The sequence below is a fragment of the Polistes dominula genome, unplaced genomic scaffold, assembly GCF_049000335.1.
Source record: "Polistes dominula isolate Pdom_NZ unplaced genomic scaffold, Pdom_raw_medaka contig_80, whole genome shotgun sequence".
NCBI classification, from domain to species: domain Eukaryota; kingdom Metazoa; phylum Arthropoda; class Insecta; order Hymenoptera; family Vespidae; genus Polistes; species Polistes dominula.
In genome coordinates, this window is record NW_028301111.1 from 1,647,986 (window position 1) to 1,669,982 (window position 21,997).

The 21,997-nt window shown below is 23.5% G+C and overlaps 1 protein-coding gene across 4 annotated transcripts in view; it reads right to left on the bottom strand.

Moving 5' to 3' along the window:
- Window positions 1-21,997, bottom strand: part of LOC107071687 (uncharacterized) — a 122,593-nt gene that overhangs the window by 100,486 nt on the left and 110 nt on the right. Inside the window, exons 1-2 of one of the 4 annotated variants that reach the window (XM_089176740.1) lie at window positions 21,623-21,788; window positions 20,622-21,337 (exon numbers count right to left, since the gene is read on the bottom strand). The gene's annotated coding sequence lies outside the window, so the exon portion shown is untranslated. Of the gene's footprint in view, window positions 1-20,621; window positions 21,789-21,997 lie in introns of those variants that run through there. The other 3 variants (XM_089176738.1, XM_089176737.1, XM_089176739.1) reach the window with 3 other exon arrangements.

The following is a 21,997-nucleotide window of genomic DNA, read 5'->3' on the forward strand; positions in this document are numbered from 1 at the left end:
TAAAATTGTAATCGTCGTAGATCATCGTATAATACTCCAGTAAGCCTATCTAATTCTGGCTACTGACCTAACTCACTGGCAGTTAGAAACGTTCACATTGGTTGCTTAGCACGAAACTCTTGGCAAATACTATGCCCGATGGCCAGTTAGTTGATAGTTAGTTGCGTGGGTGGGTGGGTGGTTGGTTGGTTGGTTGCTTGGTTGGTTTTTAAACGCTTAACGAACGATTTCATACGAATTTCCTGGAATGATCTCTAACTTGTGTTTACGTTAGAATAAATACACACACACACACACACACACACACATGTATATATATATAGGAGTGTGTTACAAAGAATAGAAATAAGAAATTAGATAAAGATGAAGATAACAGTTAAAGAAAAGGATAAGCATAAGAGAATGAAATGGGTTTAATGTTCATGGGAAAAAATGAACTGTATTCAACAATTAGAAGAAAATTGTTTCTATGAAGAAATTAATTTTATGTGTATATGTGTGTGTGATTTTATTATATTTTATTATAAATTTTATTATATAAATTAGCTTATTTATATATCTCGTTTATCAAATTGATTGGTTTTGTAAAATTCATTTTATTATATATTTATTTTTTATTTTTTATTTATATTAATTATTATTGTTTATTTTTTTCTTTCTTAATTACAATTAACTAGTAATTGTAATTACAGATATTGTTAATATTATTTTTTACACCACATTTATTATTTATTATTGAATGTTAAATTTATTTTATGGAATAGATACAGAAATTAATTATATTATGTGATTAAGGTAAGATATATATAAAAATTATTATATTATACATGAAAACTGTGTATATACTATAAATAACTATAAAACTATAAAACTGTATATATAACTATATACACAATTGTTATTAACGTTTTATATTTTGAATAATTAAATATGATTATTATTTATATATTTTAAATAATTGAAAATAAATTAAATACCATATTTGACTTCATACTATTCTTATTAACCTGAAAGCTGTATATACTGTAAATAACTATAAAACTATAAGACTGTATATATAACTATTTACACAATTGTTATTAACGTTTTATATTTTGAATAATTAAATATGATTATTATTTATATTTCAAATAATTGAAAATAAATTAAAAACCACATTTGACTTCATACAATTCTTATTAACCTGAAAACTATTATTTACTGTATACAATTGCCTATTATACCATTACAGTCCTTTTAAACAGTTACATATAATACATAGACAGAAAAAAAAAAGAAAGAAAAAGAGGAAAAAAGAAAAAAAAACCCCCATGATTTTATTTATTAGCCAGGTGCCACACCTGATCATGAAACGACTGGGCGTGATTGTTTTTTTATTTTCCTGAGAATACCAACAATGAAATCCGATCAGGTTTTTGCTAGAATCGTCCAGCAGGTTCACGGGCCAACGATTTCATGACAATACATAAAAGTATGAGACCAGACGAAAAGGGTGGAAGTGATAGGACAGTATGGCGGTAGCGACGTCAGTATAAGGGAAAGGGAAATAGGACTTTGTATTAAGTGCTTGAAATTCAATGCGACGACGATGACAACGTAGACGACGACGACGACCTACCCATCCTGTTTTGTGTGTCTCTCATTTTCTTTCTCTTATTACGTCACTCTCTCTCTCTCTCTCACTCTCTCTTCATGGTTTTATTTTATACAGTTTATCACTTGTTATGTAATGTTATGTTGAACTGGTTGATTATTTACAATCATTTGTGATAAATAATAACTGGAAATGTTAAATTAAATTAAAAAGGTTACAATATGTTCTCCTCATTTGGTTTTAACTAAAACAAAAACAAATAGGAAAGTAAGGAAACAGTAGGGTTTGTTCAAACCCTTGTTTTGTTGATGGTTATTAGAAAAAGGGTTTGTATGAAACGTGCTAGAAATAATATTCCCTATACTAGCAACCCTAGAAAAGGGTTTGTCAAGATTTAGCTACCTCACAATAACGTGTACAGTACCAACCATAACAATAACAACAATAACAACCTCAACAACAAAAATAATAATAATTAGGAATGCTAGAAATAATATTCTCTATGCTACCAACCCTAGAAAAGGGTTTGTCAAGATTTAGCTACCTCACAATGATATGTACAGTACAAACCATAACAACAACAACAATAACAACCTAAACAACCACAACAACAACAAATAATTAAGAAAAGAATGATGTGTGAAGTGGAACGTAACAATAAAGAAAACAAAAGAACCATTTGAAAGAACTTAAAAAAAAAAAAAAACAATAGAAAATAATTTAGATAATAACTCGATCAAGTTGTCAGCATTGTCTATCAAACTACAATACATTATCAGAAACAAGATAAGAATCTAATATTCGTCATTTGATTAATCCCTAATCACCGATAACGAGATTAAACTTAACCGAGATAAAAAGAAAAGAGGGAAAAAAAATAGAAGAAAAAAAATGAAGTGAGATAGAAAGAGATAGGAGGAGAAGGAGGAGGAGAAGGAGGAGGAGGAGGAGGAGGAGGAGGATAGGAGGAGGTGGGAAGGTATGATTGGTAGTATAGAAAAGAAAACACACATTTTAAAAATCTACTGCTAATTTTATCTAACGGATATGGGGAAAAAAGAAACGGAAGCAGTGGATCGGAGTCATCGATCGACAGTATCCTTAGGTTAAAAATACTCCTCCCCCCTCAACCAACCCCCTTTCCCCAACCATCCTCCTCCTCCTCCTCCTCCTCCTCATCCTTATCCTCATCCTCATACTCCTCCTTTCGATACGGATGAATGTAATCATTTAACTCATACATACACAATCATCAAACGTAATCATGGACAAAGGTGTGTGTATGGGTGTGTATGAGTGTCTGCATGAGTATGTACATGAATGTGTGCATGAGTGTGTGTATGAATGTGTACATGAATGTATGCATGAGTGTGTGTATGAGTATGTGCATGAGTGTGTGCATGGCCAATGAACAATAAAACTTCGACAATTTATTATTAGTATTCCCATGAGATTTAAGAAATAAAAAAAATAATAACAACAAAAAATAGAAACAAAAATACTATTGAATTTATTTATAAATATATTATAATAATAATTATTATTATAGTGGCTCAAAAAAATCGACACACTAATTAAAAAAAAAAAAAATAATAAAACAAAAATACTATCAAATATACGTAAGAATATATTATTATAATTATTATTATATTTTTTCAAAAAAATTGACACACAAATTAAAAAAAAAAACATAAAAGATCACATATTTGTAAAAAAAAAAAAGTAATTCAATTGATTATGGATGTACAATCATAGGAGAGAAGAGTGGGAGAACTGGGGAAGTTGGAGGGGGAAGATTACGGGGATTCCCAAGTATGATTTGAAATCCTCCACAAAAAAAAAAAAAAAAAAAACACAAAAAAATCAACGATCAAAATATCCTGATCAAAAATACATCAACGATTAAAACATTCGACTGTTTAAAAGTAGAAATAAAATAAAAAGAAAAACAAAAAGAGAAGATGAATCCGATATAGAAAGAGAGAGACAGAGACAAAAAGAAAAAGACATTCTGATCGTCCATTAAACGACGAAGAGAATCGTTGTGGATGCGGGATGATGATGGGAACGTAAAGCTATCTAACGTATACATTCATACACACATACACACACACATATATATGTTACATACGTAATATATACACAAGGAAATAACTTAGAGACTGTTGGTGTGCGAAATAGAAATCGATATGGCGCCTGCGCACGTAAAGAGGTTCGTTGGAAACGCGGGTGCACCCTTCCCTCTCCTTTCCCTTTTCCACCCTCTTCCCTTTACCCTCCCTCATATACTTCCTAACAGTGTTCGATGCTTCCATGATTCCCCTCATACTTTTACCTAGGCCTTCGTACGATTCTCTTTTTCCTTTATCTTTCTCTTTCTCTTTCTCTTTTTCTGTTTCTATGTTTGCATGTATATGTGTAATATGCATGAAAGAAAAAGAAAGAGGAGGGTGATAGGGTGGGGGGTGAGAGAGTTGGGTTAGAGTGGGGAAAACACCCTTCGCCTGACTTACGACATTTTATTGCCGCCTACCATCTATCCATTCGCGAGTACGAGTTTTCGAGGGTGCGCCCAGTTACACTAACACACACTAAAATTAACACATACACTTATATATATATATATATGTGTATGAAGAAGATATACTTCACGGAGTATTATAAACCGTGTTTGTTTGTTTGTTTAAATTGGAGAAAAAGATTTTTTTTTGCAATGTTGTCATAACTCCCTACCTCTCTCTCTCTCTCTCTCTCTCTCTCTTGCATCCTTTTTTTTTTATTTTATATTAACAAGGGAAGTGCAAGGTCTTGCAATCAGCGATTTTGTTCAAATTTTGTAGGATAATAGATTTTGCTTCCCTGTTTACGAATATATATGGGTTATAGGGGACAACAATCACTAATTTTGTAAATATTTGCAATTAAAGATGATAAATAAAGATGCCGTTTAATACTTGAATTCATTTCTCAATTCGCAATTCTTAAATTCAAAAATAATATAAATATATAATATTAGAAAAATAATATATTCATATAATATTTAAATATATAAATAATATAATATTTGTAAAAATAATAAATTCATTCAAAAATAATATAATTATATAATATTCAAAAATAATATAATTATATAATATTAGAAAAATAATATATTCGTATAATATTCAAATATATAAATAATATAATATTTGTAATAATAATAAATTCATTCAAAAATAATATATACATATAATATTCAAAAATAATATTATATGAATATTATTTTTCCAATATTGTATAAATATTATATTTACAATATTGTATAAATATTATATTTACAATATTGTATAAATATTATTTTTCCAATATTGTATAAATATTATATTTATCATATTGCATAAATATTATTTTTCCAATATTGTATAAATATTATATTTTAAATATTGTATAAATATTATTTTTCCAATATTGTATAAATATTATATTTTAAATATTGTATAAATATTATTTTTCCAATATTGTATAAATATTATTTTTCCAATATTGTATAAATATTATATTTATCATATTGCATAAATATTATTTTTCCAATATTGTATAAATATTATATTTCAAATATTGTATAAATATTATATTTCAAATATTGTATAAATATTATATTTCTAATATTGTATAAATATTATATTTTTAATATCGTATAAATATTATTTTTTAATATTGTATTTTTGAATTTGTGAATATAGAATTGAGAATTGAGAAATGAATTTCAGGATTAAACAGCATCTTTATTTATCATCTTTAATTGCAAATATGTAAAAAATTATTGAGTAGAAGCCCCTATAACCACATATATTCATAAACATGGAAGCAAAATCTATTTTCCTATAAAATTTGACCAAAATCCATGATTGCAAGACCTACTTTTTTAGCTAAAACGCATTTTTTTTTTTTTTTGAGGTTATAAGAACCTACATTTGTTTCTTTCTATTTTATTTTATCTTTCTTCTTGTATTCGTACTAATCGTAGTAATAGTAACAGTAGTAGTAATAAATAATAGTCTAGACTATCATCATCCTGGAAACGTTTCCAAAAAAATTCTGAATCAGGTCTCGTCCTATATACCGGGTGACCCGAATTTTTAACTGGCACGTTTGCGTTTCAGATACAAACAAATAGAACGACGATAAGGGAATTTTTCTTCTTCTTGTTTTTTTGCCAATTCTTTATGTTTGCCATTATTTTTTATCTTATACTCGTAAGAATAGCAACATTTCAGTTCCATTTTCCTATCTCACGCACGTATTATCTTTTTATTTTTTTTTTGGAAGAGAAGGGAGTGGAATATTTCATTTATTTTAATGAATAAAAAGGAGACAACTCTTTCTTAACTTAAAAAGAAGATATAGTAATTAATTCTGGTGCATAGTAATTAAGAATGAAGTACTGCATCTTTTTCTGACATGTTGTTGTTTTTTTCTTTTCTTTTTATTTCTTTTCTTTCTTTACTTTCTTTACTTTCTTCGTTAAAGACAATTTTCTACGAAGTAAAATTAAGTCTTTCCAAGTAATATCTTTTAGATTTCTTCCCTTTTGTTTCATGTAAACTAGGACAAATGTTGAGTTTCTTTTTTACCATTGAAATTATACAAATATTATTAATATTATTATTATTATCGTTTAGAATATTTAAATAAGTGTATTATTTTTAATGATAATTTGATATATCTTTTTTTATTTCATATTTCTGTTCTTATTTTCTAATTTAACCTTTGCTTACCACACTTGTGTCCAAAGGACCCAGACCTTTTTTTGCAACTTGAGTCATTTTTCTCAATAGTTCAACTTTGGTCATTTTTCCAACATATTGAAATTTAATTTAAAGCTATAAAACCTATATAGTCTTTTTAAGTAAGTATTAAAGAAGTGTCAAAAAAAATGTTGAAGTAAATCTATGCAATAGTTTTTTTTTATAACGAGTTTTCTCGTCCTGGGTCTAAAGGACCCGGGTGTGGTAAGCGTGTTACTCTAGGAAGGATGGTAAGCAAAGGTTAATTTAATTTAATTTAATTTAATTCAATAACACATTTTTGAGTTAATTAAATTTCTTACAATTTGTATTGTTGAAGTATTTATATTATTTTTTTTATTAGATAAACAATTGTCAATTGACAACAACTGTTAAATAATGTTTGTTATTACAATATTATATATAGAATTAATTATAGTGTTCAAATATACTCTTTTAAGTATCTCTAAACAAAGAATATATAATTATGAAATTAGTCTAACAATAATTAAAAATTAAAATCAAAATAAATTAATCAGTTATTTAGTAAACAGTATTTTATTTGAAACTAAAGTAATTCAATGTAATTTTTAATGATATTATACAAAATAAACTGTTAAAGAGTGTTTGTCATTAAAATTATATAAAATTCACATTTAGAGTGTTCAAAAATTGTAATCTTTTTAAATATCTCAAAATAAAAGATATAATTATAAAAATAATCTTACAAAGTTAAATAATAATAGAAAATTAATTTGTCATTTCTTCATTTACTATATATATATATATATATATATATATATATATATATATATATATATATATATTATTTCTAAACTAAATTAATTTAATATAATATTTATAATACTATGAAAAATGACTCATTAGTTAAATGTTTGTTATTTTTAAACATTTCATAAAATTCATTATAGTGTTTAAATAATATAATCTTTTAAATATGTCGAAACAAGATTTATATGACCTTATGTTAGATCATTTTCGTAATTATGCTCACATATTATTTAACATGTATTAAACTCATACTATATTTATTCTTTACAATTGCAGAAGTATATAAGTACAACGACGAACAAACAACTTTACAACGACGCAACTCAGACGCACTAACATCCACCCACCACCCACCCTCCTCACACCACCCTCCTCACACCACCCTTCCTCCACCTCCTTCTTCTCCCCCTTTTTTCCCCCCTTTTACTCTCACCGTGTTTTTACAATCGATCGTCGGCGCCATCGAAGGCCACGATGGATTAAATTTTCATCCCATGCAAGAGAAGTGCGTTTCGAGAGAAAGAGAGAGAGAGAGAGAGAGAGAGAAAGAATGTGTGTGTATATGTGTGTGAATGTACCCATTGCGTCCCTCTAAAATTAGCCTAATCGACGAATTATATATGTGTACATGTATATATGTGTGTATAATAATAATTCAACCAATAAACCTAAATATGTTGGTAGATAAGTGTATGTAAGAAACAGAAAAGGAAACATAAAATTGTACAAATATATATATATATATATATTATGTTGATGGTTATTTTATGGGGGTTTTAAAGCAAAATTTTATGTTGGATAAAGTCAAATTAATTCTAAATTGTACAAATAAAAATGGTCTGATTTTTGTCTATTATTTTTATTTAATTATGTATTTAAATATATATATATATATATATTTAAAATATATATAAAATAAAAATAAATTGTAATTAAATAATATAAAATATTATATATATAATTATAATTATATAAATATATAAAAATATTTAAAAAAATATATAATATATAATTTATATAATAATAATATTAAGTTTTATATTATAATATATATTATATATACATATATTGATCACAATTTTGACAATTTCGTATTGAGGTATTTAATTTTGTTTTTACTAGGTAAATATAATTGTTTTTAAAAAATAAAAAATTAAAACTGTGACATATAAATAAATAAATAAATAAATTATTAATATCGTATATATATTTAGAAACTATATTGCAATAATAAATATTAGAAACAAGTTTTTCTAATTTTTTGGTAAGATTTAACACTAAATGTTTACAGACAGAACTAATTTGACTAATTACATATTTGATTACTCTATGAATATATAAAATTTAAATATTATCCTAGAAAAATATATTTTTTGTATTTTTAGTTAACATAAATGAAATATACTTAAAAATTAATTCCCATCCCTTTCTATTCAATCCTTCATTCAAACAATATTTATAAGTCAAAAATAATGAACATAACCTATGTAAATCTAAAAAGAAAAAAAACATTTGTTAAATCAAATAGAAATTTCTCTTTTTTTTATTGTTTAAATCATAGATTTTTCAATGAAAATTTCTTTGACATATAACTTTTCATTATTAATATCTATTAATCATTCCTGTACTATATATTAACGTGATTTTAACGTAAAGTTAGGTACGGCTGAATATAAACTGGAAAATAAATCACACAAAGTTCCTTTGTGGATAGAAACCGAATCGAGAATAAGGCCAAAAAGCTCTGGCGTCCAATTTCGATGAATTCTCCAGCTTCCTGACAGATTCTCCCCTCATTTCGAGGGTTACCCTTCGGGGTGTACGAGTACTTTTACTACCCTCTAGGGACGACCTTTAGATACGTTCATCAAACGTACTGAACAGACGATCTTCCTTTTACCTATTTCTCGTCTTGCATTTTTTTTTTATCTTATCTTCTTTTCATTATTTTCTTAACAACACATTATTATATATTATAATATATAATTTAATTATTTAATGTATATTATGTGTATGTTAATTATATTTAATATTATTCATGTAAATACTTTAATTTATGTTGCTGTTTTATAATTAATATTATTACAAATTAAAACAAATCTGTGTAGATATTTTGTAAATGTTATTTTATTGTATTATTGTAGTAATTAAAAATTAAATTATGTATAATATATTATAATAATATATAAGTATAGTAATAATTATAAATTAAATACTAAAATATAAATACTAATGATATGTTTTATTATAAATATATAATATTAAATAAAATAAATATAATAATTATATATACATATTATAAATAATTAACAAAATTTGGTCAATATCTAATTGCCAAAATTGTAATCTATATATATATATATATATATATATATATTTATTATAATATAAATTAGATATTTAATTATTGTATTATAATTAATATAATACATAATATATAATACATATATATTATAAATTATATATTATAAATAATTAACAAAATTAAATCAATACCAAATTGTCAAAATTGTAATCTATATATATATATATATATATATATATATATATATTTATTATAATACAGTGATCTGTGGCATGGTGTTAAAGTCTCCGATTCATATCCGCGGTATCGTGGGTTCGAATCCTGCCAGTCGCAAAAAAAAAATACTTATTATAATATAAATTAGATATTTAATTTTTGTATATTATGTATTACATAAATTATGTATTATATTAAATATTATAATTATAATAATAATATATTAAATATTATAATAATATTATATTAAATATATAATAATATTATATTAAATATATTGTATTATATATTATATTAGTTATGTATTATAATATTAATATATAATATTAATATTATATTAAATATTAAATTAAATTAATATTAATTATAAAAAATTAATATTATATTAAATATTATAATAATAATATATTAAATATATTGTATTATATATTGTATTAGTTATGTATTATAATATTAATACATAAATATAATAAATATATATTATATATATAATTTAAAATATAATATTAATTTTTCAAAACAAAGCAAGATAAAATACATCCACTGTAATCAAACCATTAACAGTAACAATAATAATATTCATTATTCATATTCAAAACATCTTTCTGATATTCCGTATTATTACAATCGATACATTATTTCAGTTATATGACGTCATATTTGAAGAATGAATAATACAAATAGCAAACAAAAAAGAACAAAGAAGATAACAAGAGTTAATCAATCTATCATCAAATCATTTGCAAAGTAAGACGTTGACAAAATTTATCTGACGTATAATTTACACACATCTGTGTGTGTGTGTGTGTGTGTGTGAGATATACGATCAAGGGTTTCTGTTTACGACGTAACACCAAAAGGGAGTTATAGTAACCTCACCCCAACCCACCCTACATAGTCAACCACCCCTAGAAAGGAATAAATTCGTATGCAATGAACGTTTTGTTCGTTGGTTCCCCTATTTGCAAAGGTGGCACAGTTGCCGACTAGGAAACCGATCGTGTGCCATAATTTCGTTCGCGTGATGAACACGCGACATGTGCCACTCGTTACATGCCAGACTGAGTTCTTATCTTCTACAAACCTATTTTCGATTTGACTCACCCTATTGTACTATTTTTCCCGAATAACTATTGCAGAAAAATAATAAAAATAATAATAATAATAATAATAATAATAAAATAATAATAATAATAATCAAATTGAAATTGATTGACTGATATGCAATTATGTATGTTATTTTATTTATCATTTTATTTGATTTTTTTTTCATTTATTATTAAATAATATGTATGTGTATGTGTAAGTGTTTGTTTGTTTGTTTGTTTGTTTAAAAAGATAAATATTGATTAATAAATTTAATGAAAATATTCAAGATATTATTTAACATTTTTTATGTAAAGTATTATTATTATTATTATTATTATTTTGTTTTGAAGACAATTTAAAGATAATTACAATAAATATGTTTAACAATTATCTTCAACATATTATTTTAAACAATTATTTTAAATAAATATATTTAACTAATATGTAAAACAATAACAACGATAATATGAATGAAAATATTAACCTTTGCTTACCACCCTTGGTCCAAAGGAACCTCCCAGACAATTTTTTGCAACTTCAGTCATTGTTCTCAATTGTTCAACAACTTTGGCAATTTTTTCAACATATTTAAATTTAATTTAAAGCTATAAAACCTATATAGTCTTTTTAAGTAAGTATTAAAGAAGTGTCAAAAAAAATGTTGAAGTAAATCTATGCAATAATTTCATTTTTATAACGAGTTTTCTCGTCCTGGGTCCAAAGGACCCGGGTGTGGTAAGCGTGTTACTCCAGGAAGGGTGGTAAGCAAAGGTTAAATAATATAGAAAAAATAATATTAAAATAAATCCTAACATTCTTTTAAAGTAAAGTATTATTATTATTTTTTTTTTTTTTTTGAAGATAATTGACAATTATTTTTAAACAAAAAATCTTTGCCATTTATTTATTATATTTATATACATATTACAATTTAGAAAAATTGTATACAAAAAATGATATATATATGTCATTATAGTCAAAAAATAAAATGGTGAAATTTTTTATGAAAAAAATTAAAAAAGTAAAAAAATAAAAAATATATTCTAAAAAAATTTAATTTATGCTAATATTTGTCTTCGACATTTTATACACATATATATATATATATATATATATATATATATATACGTTGATTAAAGTTAGTCACGCGTTCGTGCATTGAACACGTTATAACAATGACCCACTGTGTATAAACGCAATCACGAATGAATTCTATGGAAACACAGTAGAAAAAAAAATCGCATAAGCAAATTAAAGTATTACGTAGTGTTTTCTTGTTCTCTTTCTCTGTCTTTCTTTCATTCGTAATTCTATTGGACACATAAACACAGACACATAGAGAGACATATACTAGAGAAATATATGTGTAAGTAACAGGTCTATTCTGAAATCCTACTTTGTATTAGAAATGTCCCTGGGCTTGGACTCTAATTGGCCTAGAATGTTGGTCAGTTCCATTTACGGTGTTATTTAACCCTTCTTTTCTACCCTGTTTCTAATACCACCAAATGAATCTTGTAAAAGAATGTATTATATATGTGTATATGTGTTTTTATTCATATAAGTGTATGTATGTGAATCTATGCGTGTAAAAAATATTTTAACAAAACCTTTTGTTTGTTTGTTTTTTCTTCTTCTTTTGAAAAATGTTGATTCAACTAATTTGCCATTTTAGTGTTCTTTTAGTTTTTATTTTTTTTTATTTTTTTTTTTTTATTAACATTGAATTTTTTTAAAAATTGTCCAACTATTTGCTGATTTATATTTGTTATTTTATTTTGTTTTTTTTTTGTATTAACATTTAATTTTATAAAAATTGTCAAACTATTTGCTAGCTTGTTGCTATTTTATTTTTTTTGTCTTGCATTGAAATTTAATTTTGTAAAAAGTTGCCTATTAATTTGCAAGTGTATTGCTATTTTATTTTATATTTGTTATTTTATTTTTATTTTTTTTTATTTCTTGCATCAACATTTAATTTTATAAAAATTGTCAAACTATTTGCTAGCTTATTACTATTTTATTTTTTTATTTCTTGTATTAACATTTAATTTTATAAAAAGTTGTCCAACTAGTATTTGCTATTTTATATTTGTTATTTTATTTTTATTTTTATTTCTTGCACCAACATTTAATTTTATAAAAATTGTCAAACTATTTGCTAGCTTATTGCTATTTTATTTTATTTTATTTTTTTTTGTTTCTTGCATTGAAATTTAATTTTATAAAAGTTATCCTATAATTTGCTATTTTATTACTCTTTTATTTTATTTTATTGTAATTTTTTGTATTAACATTTAATTTTATAAAAATTGCCCAACTATTTGCTAATTTTTACTGCTCTTTTATTTTATTTTATTTTATATTTGTATTTCTCGTATTAACATTTAATTTTATAATTTACATAAATAAATGAGAAAGATAAATCCGACATTTATCCGTAACTACTTATATCGATTGAATATACATTTTTTTTTCTAATCTTATTTGCATGGATGCAAAATGTCACGTTGTAATCGGCTTCACTAATATCCATTCAAACGATTGAATAAGTATATTACGTACATTACAAATACACATACATTACATTACATTACATACATACGTACATATATATATATATATATATATATATATGTATATATACATACATACGCATAAATAATACGTGAATAGATTATTGTTTAAAGAGAATGGTGTGTAATGAAGTACGAATGCAATACTTACAAATGTGTTATCTGTTTATTCATTTTTCATGAATGCAAAAGTATTCTACACATTTTACAAATATTCACCAAAGTATTATAATAACCGTGTCATATTTTACATTACACGTGTGTTTCTTCTCTTTTTTTTTTTAATTATATTCGAAATAGAAAAATGATGACGTGTATAGTATTCTTCTATTTGTCTTAAAAAAAAACAATATAAATCATACGAATAAATAAATAAATAAATAAATAATAAACTAACGAATGAGTAATATTGTAATATTGAAAAGTAAAAAAAAAAAAAATAAAAGAAATATTTTAATAAAATAACAGAATAAAAATATAATCGAATAGAATTCATTTTACGTTTTACGTGAGTCTTGAAAGAGTGAGACAAAAAAACTAATTTTTTTATTCTTTTTTTTTTTTACTAATTTCAAGGTGTTCTAAATCGCGTAAAAAAAAAAGAAATATAGAACGAAAAAAATCCTAATATTATATATATATATATATATATATATATATATATATATATATATATATATATATATATATATATATATATGTTGTTTACCTTAATGTAATGTAGGTCAAACGGTAGACCACAGTCGTAAACTCTCATCGGGGCTTCTTTTTACCAAGAGTATTAAATACTATGAAATTTAGTATACATTTCTTACTCACCAATGTAAAAAAAAAAAAAAAAAAAAACATAAAAATAACAACAATAAAAAATCAAATCGAGTTATTTATTGCGTGTGTAAAATAATTGTAAAACACGTTACATTAAAATACGTCGAATAATCTAATTCGTAATGTGACCTAGTTGTTTTATTTTTATTTTTATTTTATTTTATTTCTTGTCACCGAAATTTCAAGTATTAAAATGTCGTGAGAAAAAGGATTCCACAAAAAAAGAAACAGGTCAGGTAACCCGGACTAATCTTTGTATATACATATGTGTAAACTTTAGGTACGTGTATGTGTGTATATCCTACGTTCATATGTGTTTGTATGTTTACGTTCGTGTTCCTGTTCGTATTCGTGTTCATATTTGTGCTCGTGTTCGTATTCGTGTTCATATTTGTGCTCGTGTTCGTATTCGTGTTCGTGTTTGTATTCGTGTTCGTGTTCGTATTTATAGGTTCGTGTTTGTGTTCGTATTTATGTTCGTGTTCGTGTTTTTTTCTGAAGTATACTTTTTTTTTTATATTTTCCATGATTTTTCACCTGATTTCTCATACGATACACGTGCATTCAAATATAATAATATATTTTTTAAAAAATATTATTTTATAATTAATTAATAATAATAAATATATTTACACACATACAATATTAATTAATATAAATATTTATATAATTATATTTAAAAATTTGTATTGTTACAAATTACCGTACCTTTGCAAATTTGTACTTTTACAAATGTTTACAAATTACAAATCCACGAATTTGTTAATTTCATTGAATTTTACTTAAAATGTGTAACATATTTCAATTATTTATATACTATGTGAACTACGAAAAATTATATGTATGTATTATAATCAAATATTTACACTTACATTTCTTATTAACTTTTGTTCAATTATATAAAAATTTAAACACACTATAAAAGAGAGAGAGAGAGAGAGAGAAAGAGAACATTTGATCAATTGTTTAAGTGTCAACTGTAATTTTATATTATTAATAATTTTTTTTTTTTTTTTAAATCTCGCTAGCAGGAATAAAATTTTCAACTTGAAAACAAATCGTTTAAACGTACAATTATTCGAATAAAAAATAATAAAAATATTATTTCTTTTTATTTAATTTGTTTGATTTTCTTTTAAATTCAATCTAAAAAATTTTTAAAAAGAGGAAAATAAAAAGTAGAGTCGAGTGAACAAATCTTTTTTTTCTTCTTCTTCTTCTTCTTCTTCTTTTTATTTCTTCTTCATGTTTTTTTTTTTTTTTTCTAAATTTGTTGATAAACTTTTGCATTCTAAGGAAGAGATGTAAAAGAAAGTGAAAGTGGTTAAAACTCGTTAAATGAAATCTAGCGTATCGTGGGTTTCCCTTAAAAGAAAAAATGACAAAAAAAAAAAAATGAATAAAAAAAAAGTGCAAATCCTTGTCAAAGGTACATCGGGACGAATGAGAAAGAAAAAAGAACATACACACACAAAAAAAAAGCAGGACACGCGAGATTGAACGTCGAACCGGTCTGAGGTACCTCGGAAGAAAGTGAAAACTGACGAGATAACTTTAGTGTTGCCAATGAAATTTCTCATTGTAATAAAAAAAAAAAATAAAAAAAACCTTCATTACCTTCATTCCCTTTCCCTTTTTTTTCTCTCTTTTTACAAATATTTTCTTTTTTTTTTTTTTTAATCTTTTTATTTAAATATTTATCAACATATTTATAAACAAGTAATAAGCAGAAAAAAGTTTCGAGGGAATAAAAAAAAAACGAAAGAAAAAAAATAAATACGCGTTCGATTCAATTTTAATTGCAATTCAATTTTTTTTTTATTTTTTTTTTTTTTGTAATAAAAGAAAAATTTTATGTTTTTTTTCTTCTTTTTTTTTTCGTTAAATTATTCCGATGATAAAATGTTAATTGTACTGTTAATTATTATTGTTATTATTTTTTTTTTTTTTTTATAACTGTGTCAAGTATATGGGGATATATTTTCTGTATAATTGAGATGACCAATAATAATAATAATAATAATAATAATAATAATAATACTTTTAAGTACTATACAAAAATATATACTGAAAATAAATATATACTGAAAATAAATATATACTGAAAATAAATATATACTGAAAATAAATATATACTGAAAATAAATATAGACTGTATATATGACATAAATATATGACTATAAATGACAATGCAATATATATATGTAACATTTGATTAAACTTACTGACAAATTATTTATATATACTCAATATACATTACAAATAGATATTTAAATAACAATTCAATAAATATACAACATTTTATATATTCTGACCTATTATTTATATATATATACTGAATATTTATATATTTATATATACTTAAAGTAGATAATCAATGTTGCAATATATATGCAACATTTGATAATTCTAACAAATTATTTATATAAACTCAATATTTAATTTATTAAAAAATATTATTATTTCATTGATTATATCTATTGTAGAAATTTTCAAGAATATGTACAAATTTATGGTTTAAAAATTAATTAATAAACTACTATTTCAAAACATTGTTGTGAACAACAACACTTTGTTTCAAATTGATCGGTGTACGAATACTTTTAACACACATTGTATATTGTAAGTAAATATTTAAATAACAATGCAATAAATATACAACATTTTATATATTCTGACCTATTATTTATATACATATATACTGAATATTTATATATTTATATATACTTAAAGTAGATAATCAATGTTGCAATATATATGCAACATTTGATAATTCTAACAAATTATTTAAATAAACTCAATATTTAATTTATTAAAAAATATTATTATTTCATTGATTATATCTATTGTAGAAATTTTTAAGAATATATACAAATTCATTGTTTATAAAAAAAATTAATCAATTAACTACAATTTCACATTATTGTGAACAACAACACTTTGTTTCAAATTGATCGGTGTACGAATACTTTTAACACACATTGTATATTGTAAGTAAATATTTAAATGACAATTCAATAAATATGCAACATTTTATATATTCTGACCAATTACTTTTTTATTAGATTTTATTTCAATGTATCTTATATAAAAATTAAAAAAAAAAAAACCAAATCTCAATTAAATTTAATATTACAACATTTAACAGAAGTAATTATTTTTCTTAAATAATTTAAACAAAATTAAATATATACAAAAAAAAAGGAGACTAAAAAACAACTTTGATGATACGATTTTATTTAAAAACAGATTAAAACAGATTTACTCTTTGAGATTACGTCGAAGGTTGCAACATTTAATTGAAGTTTCCGTTCAGTTTAGGTACAAATTTAAACACACAAAAAATCCAATTTGCCACGAATTTAAATCATCTCTATCATTATTCTTTTTTTTTTTTTAATTATTTTATCAATTTTAAATTCCCCCCCCCCCCCCAAAAAAAAAGAAATTATCGTGTCAATTTAAAATATACCATTTGGTAAATAAAAAAAATATATATCTGCCTTTTTTATTAGACCTTGAATACACACACACACACACGATAAATGTATGTTATATTATCGATAAAAAAAAAAAAAAAAAAAAATAAAAAGGAAGACTCATATAATACGTGATAAAAAGATAAAAATATTAAAGATGATAATCGAACAAATATTTCTAATCTAAATAACGAGATTATTATGTTCTCAAAATATCACGTTTAAAATCCCATTGGGAGATTATATAAAAAACCACCACCAATACATTTTTACGAATATTTACATTATTTTATTTTTTTTTATTTTTTATACATTTTTTAAACATGTGTGTGTGTGTGTTTGTATATAAACAAATTCATATTAATTCGCACAAAGTATAAAATCAATCATATCAATCATTTCTAATCTAAATAACGAGATTATTATGTTCTCAAAATATTACGTTTAAAATCCCATTGAGATTATAAAAAAAACCACCACCAATACATTTGTTTGAATATTTACATTATTTATTTTATTTTTATTTTTTATACATTTTTTTTAACCATGTGTGTGTGTGTGTGTGTGTGTGTGTGTGTGTATAAACAAATTCATATTAATATGCACAAAGTATAAAATCAATCATATATCAATCATTTATATTTCAGAAGGGTTTAATATATTGAATTTTATTTTATTTTATTTTTGTATTTTTGTATTTTTTCTTTTTTTTTTTGGTGATGATTATTATACTCATATGAACGTATATACATGTATATATAGATGTATAGAAGTATTACAGATGTAGGAACGATAAATGTCACACAGCAGTCTAATATAAATCGAGTAGTGTCCTAGATATATAGTCCAGACATGATTAAATTCAATCAAGTCGCATCGTACTCTGAACACCTCCGCCCCCTTCATTATGCTTTTAACAACGACAAAAGAAATCTACGATGATGTTAATAAAACTAACTAATAATAACTATTTTTTAATATGTAGTAAGTATCATTATTATTTTTTTATATATGTATAATTATCTTTACTTTTCTTCTTTCTATTTACTTGACCTCATTTTGATAAATAAAAATAATAGCAGGAAGGATGATTAAATATATATATATAATATTAAATAATATAATAATAGTAAAATTATTAAAAAATATAATAATAATAATAATAATAATAATAATAATAATAATGAAATAATAAAATAATAGTAAATGTTAATTTTGTTATAATGAATTTATTTCATGAAATAAAATAAAATAAAATGTATATGGTTGTTCATTTATCTTTATTTATATTCAGTTCTTTACATGATTTCTTTTTAATAAATAAAAATAATAATAAAAAGTATAATATAAAATATATAATAATAAATAATATAATAATAGTGAAATAATAAAATAATATGATAATAATAATAAAATAATAATAAAGGTAAAGTTTGTTTTAATGGCTTATTCTGTAAAATAAAATAAAATTAAATTAAATTAAAAACAAATAAAATAATAAGATAATAATAATAATAATAAAAGTAAATTCTATGTTAATGATTTATTCTGTAAAATAAAATAAAATAAAATTAAATTAAATTAAAACAAAAATAATAATAATATGCTTGTTGATTTATTTTTTTCTTTTTCCTGAACCTTTTTTTAATAAATAAGAATAATAGTAAAAAGTATAATAAAATATATAATATTCAATAATATAATAATAGAAAAATAATAAAATAATAAGATAACAATAAAATAATAATAAAAGTAAATTCTATGTTAATGATTTATTCTGTAAAATAAAATAAAATTAAATTAAATTAAAACAAAAATAAAATAATATGCTTGTTGATTTATTTTTTTTATTTTTCCTCAACCTTTTTTTATAAATAAAAATAACAATAAAATATATATAATAATGAATATGATTCTGCTTTTTTTAATTTTTTTTTTCAAATTATTATTATAATAATAAAATAATAATACCCATCGTTGTTTCATTCCTATCGTTAGAAAGATGATCGATCGATCTTATCGATCGTTATCAAAACGTTTACCATCGATGATAATAAACTCTTACAAACGTAAATATTTATACCTAATTCAAAAAAAAAAAAAAACACACATACATGTACATATACGAATAAAAATCAATAATTATATATAACATTGTTTTTTTTTCTTTTTCAAATATTAAAGTATCGTATTATTATAGTAAAAATCATTTTGTTTCATTCCCTTTAATTTAAATAATTATCTCTCGATAAGAATTTAAAAGATAATTAAAAAAAAAATAAAAATAAAAATAAAAAAACACTAAAATGTTACGTTGTTTCTTTTATGTTTGCAAACATGAAAATTAATTATGTAATTTTGTATTATTAGATAAAATGATTATAATATTGTTATTGATTAAATTGTATTACATTGTAATGAAAAATATTATATGATTTTTATTATTATAAATATTATTAATAAATAAATATGTACAAAAATAAAACCTATACTTTTAAAGATTGATATAGTTATTTTTTGTATATTAATACAAATAATATAATTAATACAAACATTAATTTAACACTATGTTACGTTGTTTCTCATATAAGTTTGCAAAAATAAAAATTAATATGTTATTTGTATTATTTTAAATAATATCAATAAATAAACATATACAAAAATAAGATTTATATTTATTATTAAAGATTGAAATAGATAACTTAACACTAGAACTATTCTTAAATTAATTTAATATTTCAAAAATTAATCTAATATTATTCACAATTTTATACAATTTTATTTAAAAAAAAAAAAACAAAATAACAATGACAATAATAATAATAATAATAATAAATATATATGCTTGATTCTAACAAGTTTCAATAGTTCTAGTATTTAAAGTGTATCAATTGACTGAAACAAGAAAGAGAAAAAACACACACACAGACACACAAAAAAAGGTGTACAAAAAGATAATTAAATTTGGTTGCTAACCTGGAGAAATCGAAGAATCCGTCACCCGATGAGAACAGCTGATCCGGTCAACTCTCGGTGGGTGTAGTTTTTCGTACGAAGGTACACTCCCTTTAAATGAGGAACTAACTGGAATCACCTGCCGTGCACAGGTACAATTTTTTGTCCTCTTCTATCTTCTTCTCGTCACAAACCAAGTAATATACATATATATATATATATATTATATATACATACATATATATCAATATATATATAATCAAAGCACCACACCTTTCAGGAGTCTCAAAAAAAAAAGTTACGTTTTATCCACACAATAAAAATAACATATTTTAATAATAATAATATAATCGCGTGATTAAGGGGTAGGGGGTAGGGGGTAGGGGGTTGTCACTTATTTATTTTACGAGCTTAGTTCGTACTCTTCCAATGGAAACATTTTTTTCAAAGTATAATTATTGAACATTTGTAAAAATAATTTGGTTCGTACGTTGTCAGATGAATAATCAAAATGAATAATAATAGTCTTTTTACAATAATCTTGCATCATTGTTATTGTCTATTCGTTTTATATTTTTCACACACACTTCCAATATATCTTCCAAAATGAGCCCCCTTTTTTCTTCACTCTCTTTATTTATGTTCAAAAAATTGATAACACGCGAAACGATTGGTTGACAAGTAGAACAATGTTGAACAATGTTGCGTTTTAACGAACACCGAGAGTTTCAAAAACACTGTGAGAACAAAATAAATGAATTTTTTTTTATCAAATTCCGTATTATTATTAAACTTTTGAGAAGAAATAATGGAAGGGAGTGTAGTTGTATTACAGGTAAAACGTCAGAATGAACGGGTTGATGTTTAAAGGAATGAGGTATGACAAGGGGGTTGAAATTGAAGGAAGGGGAAGGTAAAATGACGTAAGATAATGAAAACAAAATAAAAAATGAGTAAGAGTGTAAGTTTTTAAAAAACGTAGTAGTGATATTACAAAAAAACAATCAGGAACAGGAACAGACAATTAACAACAGGAACAACAGGAACAGCAGGAACAGCAGGAGCAACCTTCGTCCGGGCAACTGCCGGACACACGACTATTCCTCTCTCTCTCTCTTTTTCTGTATATTCTTTCTGTCCTTCTCTCTTCTACCGTCCTATTTATTTTCAATACGAAGAGAGAGAGAGAGAGAGAGAGTGAGTGAGTGAGGGAGGGAGGGAGGGAGATGACACGATGCACCTATAAAAACGAGAAAGAGATAGATGAACGACGCGTGCGACGTAGTAGTAGTAGTAGTGGTAGTAGGTGGTTGCGCGGTAGATTGAGAAAGAGAGAAAGAGATAGATAGATAGATAGAGTAGGGGAAAACATTGAAAATGAGTGAGAGGAAGAGAAA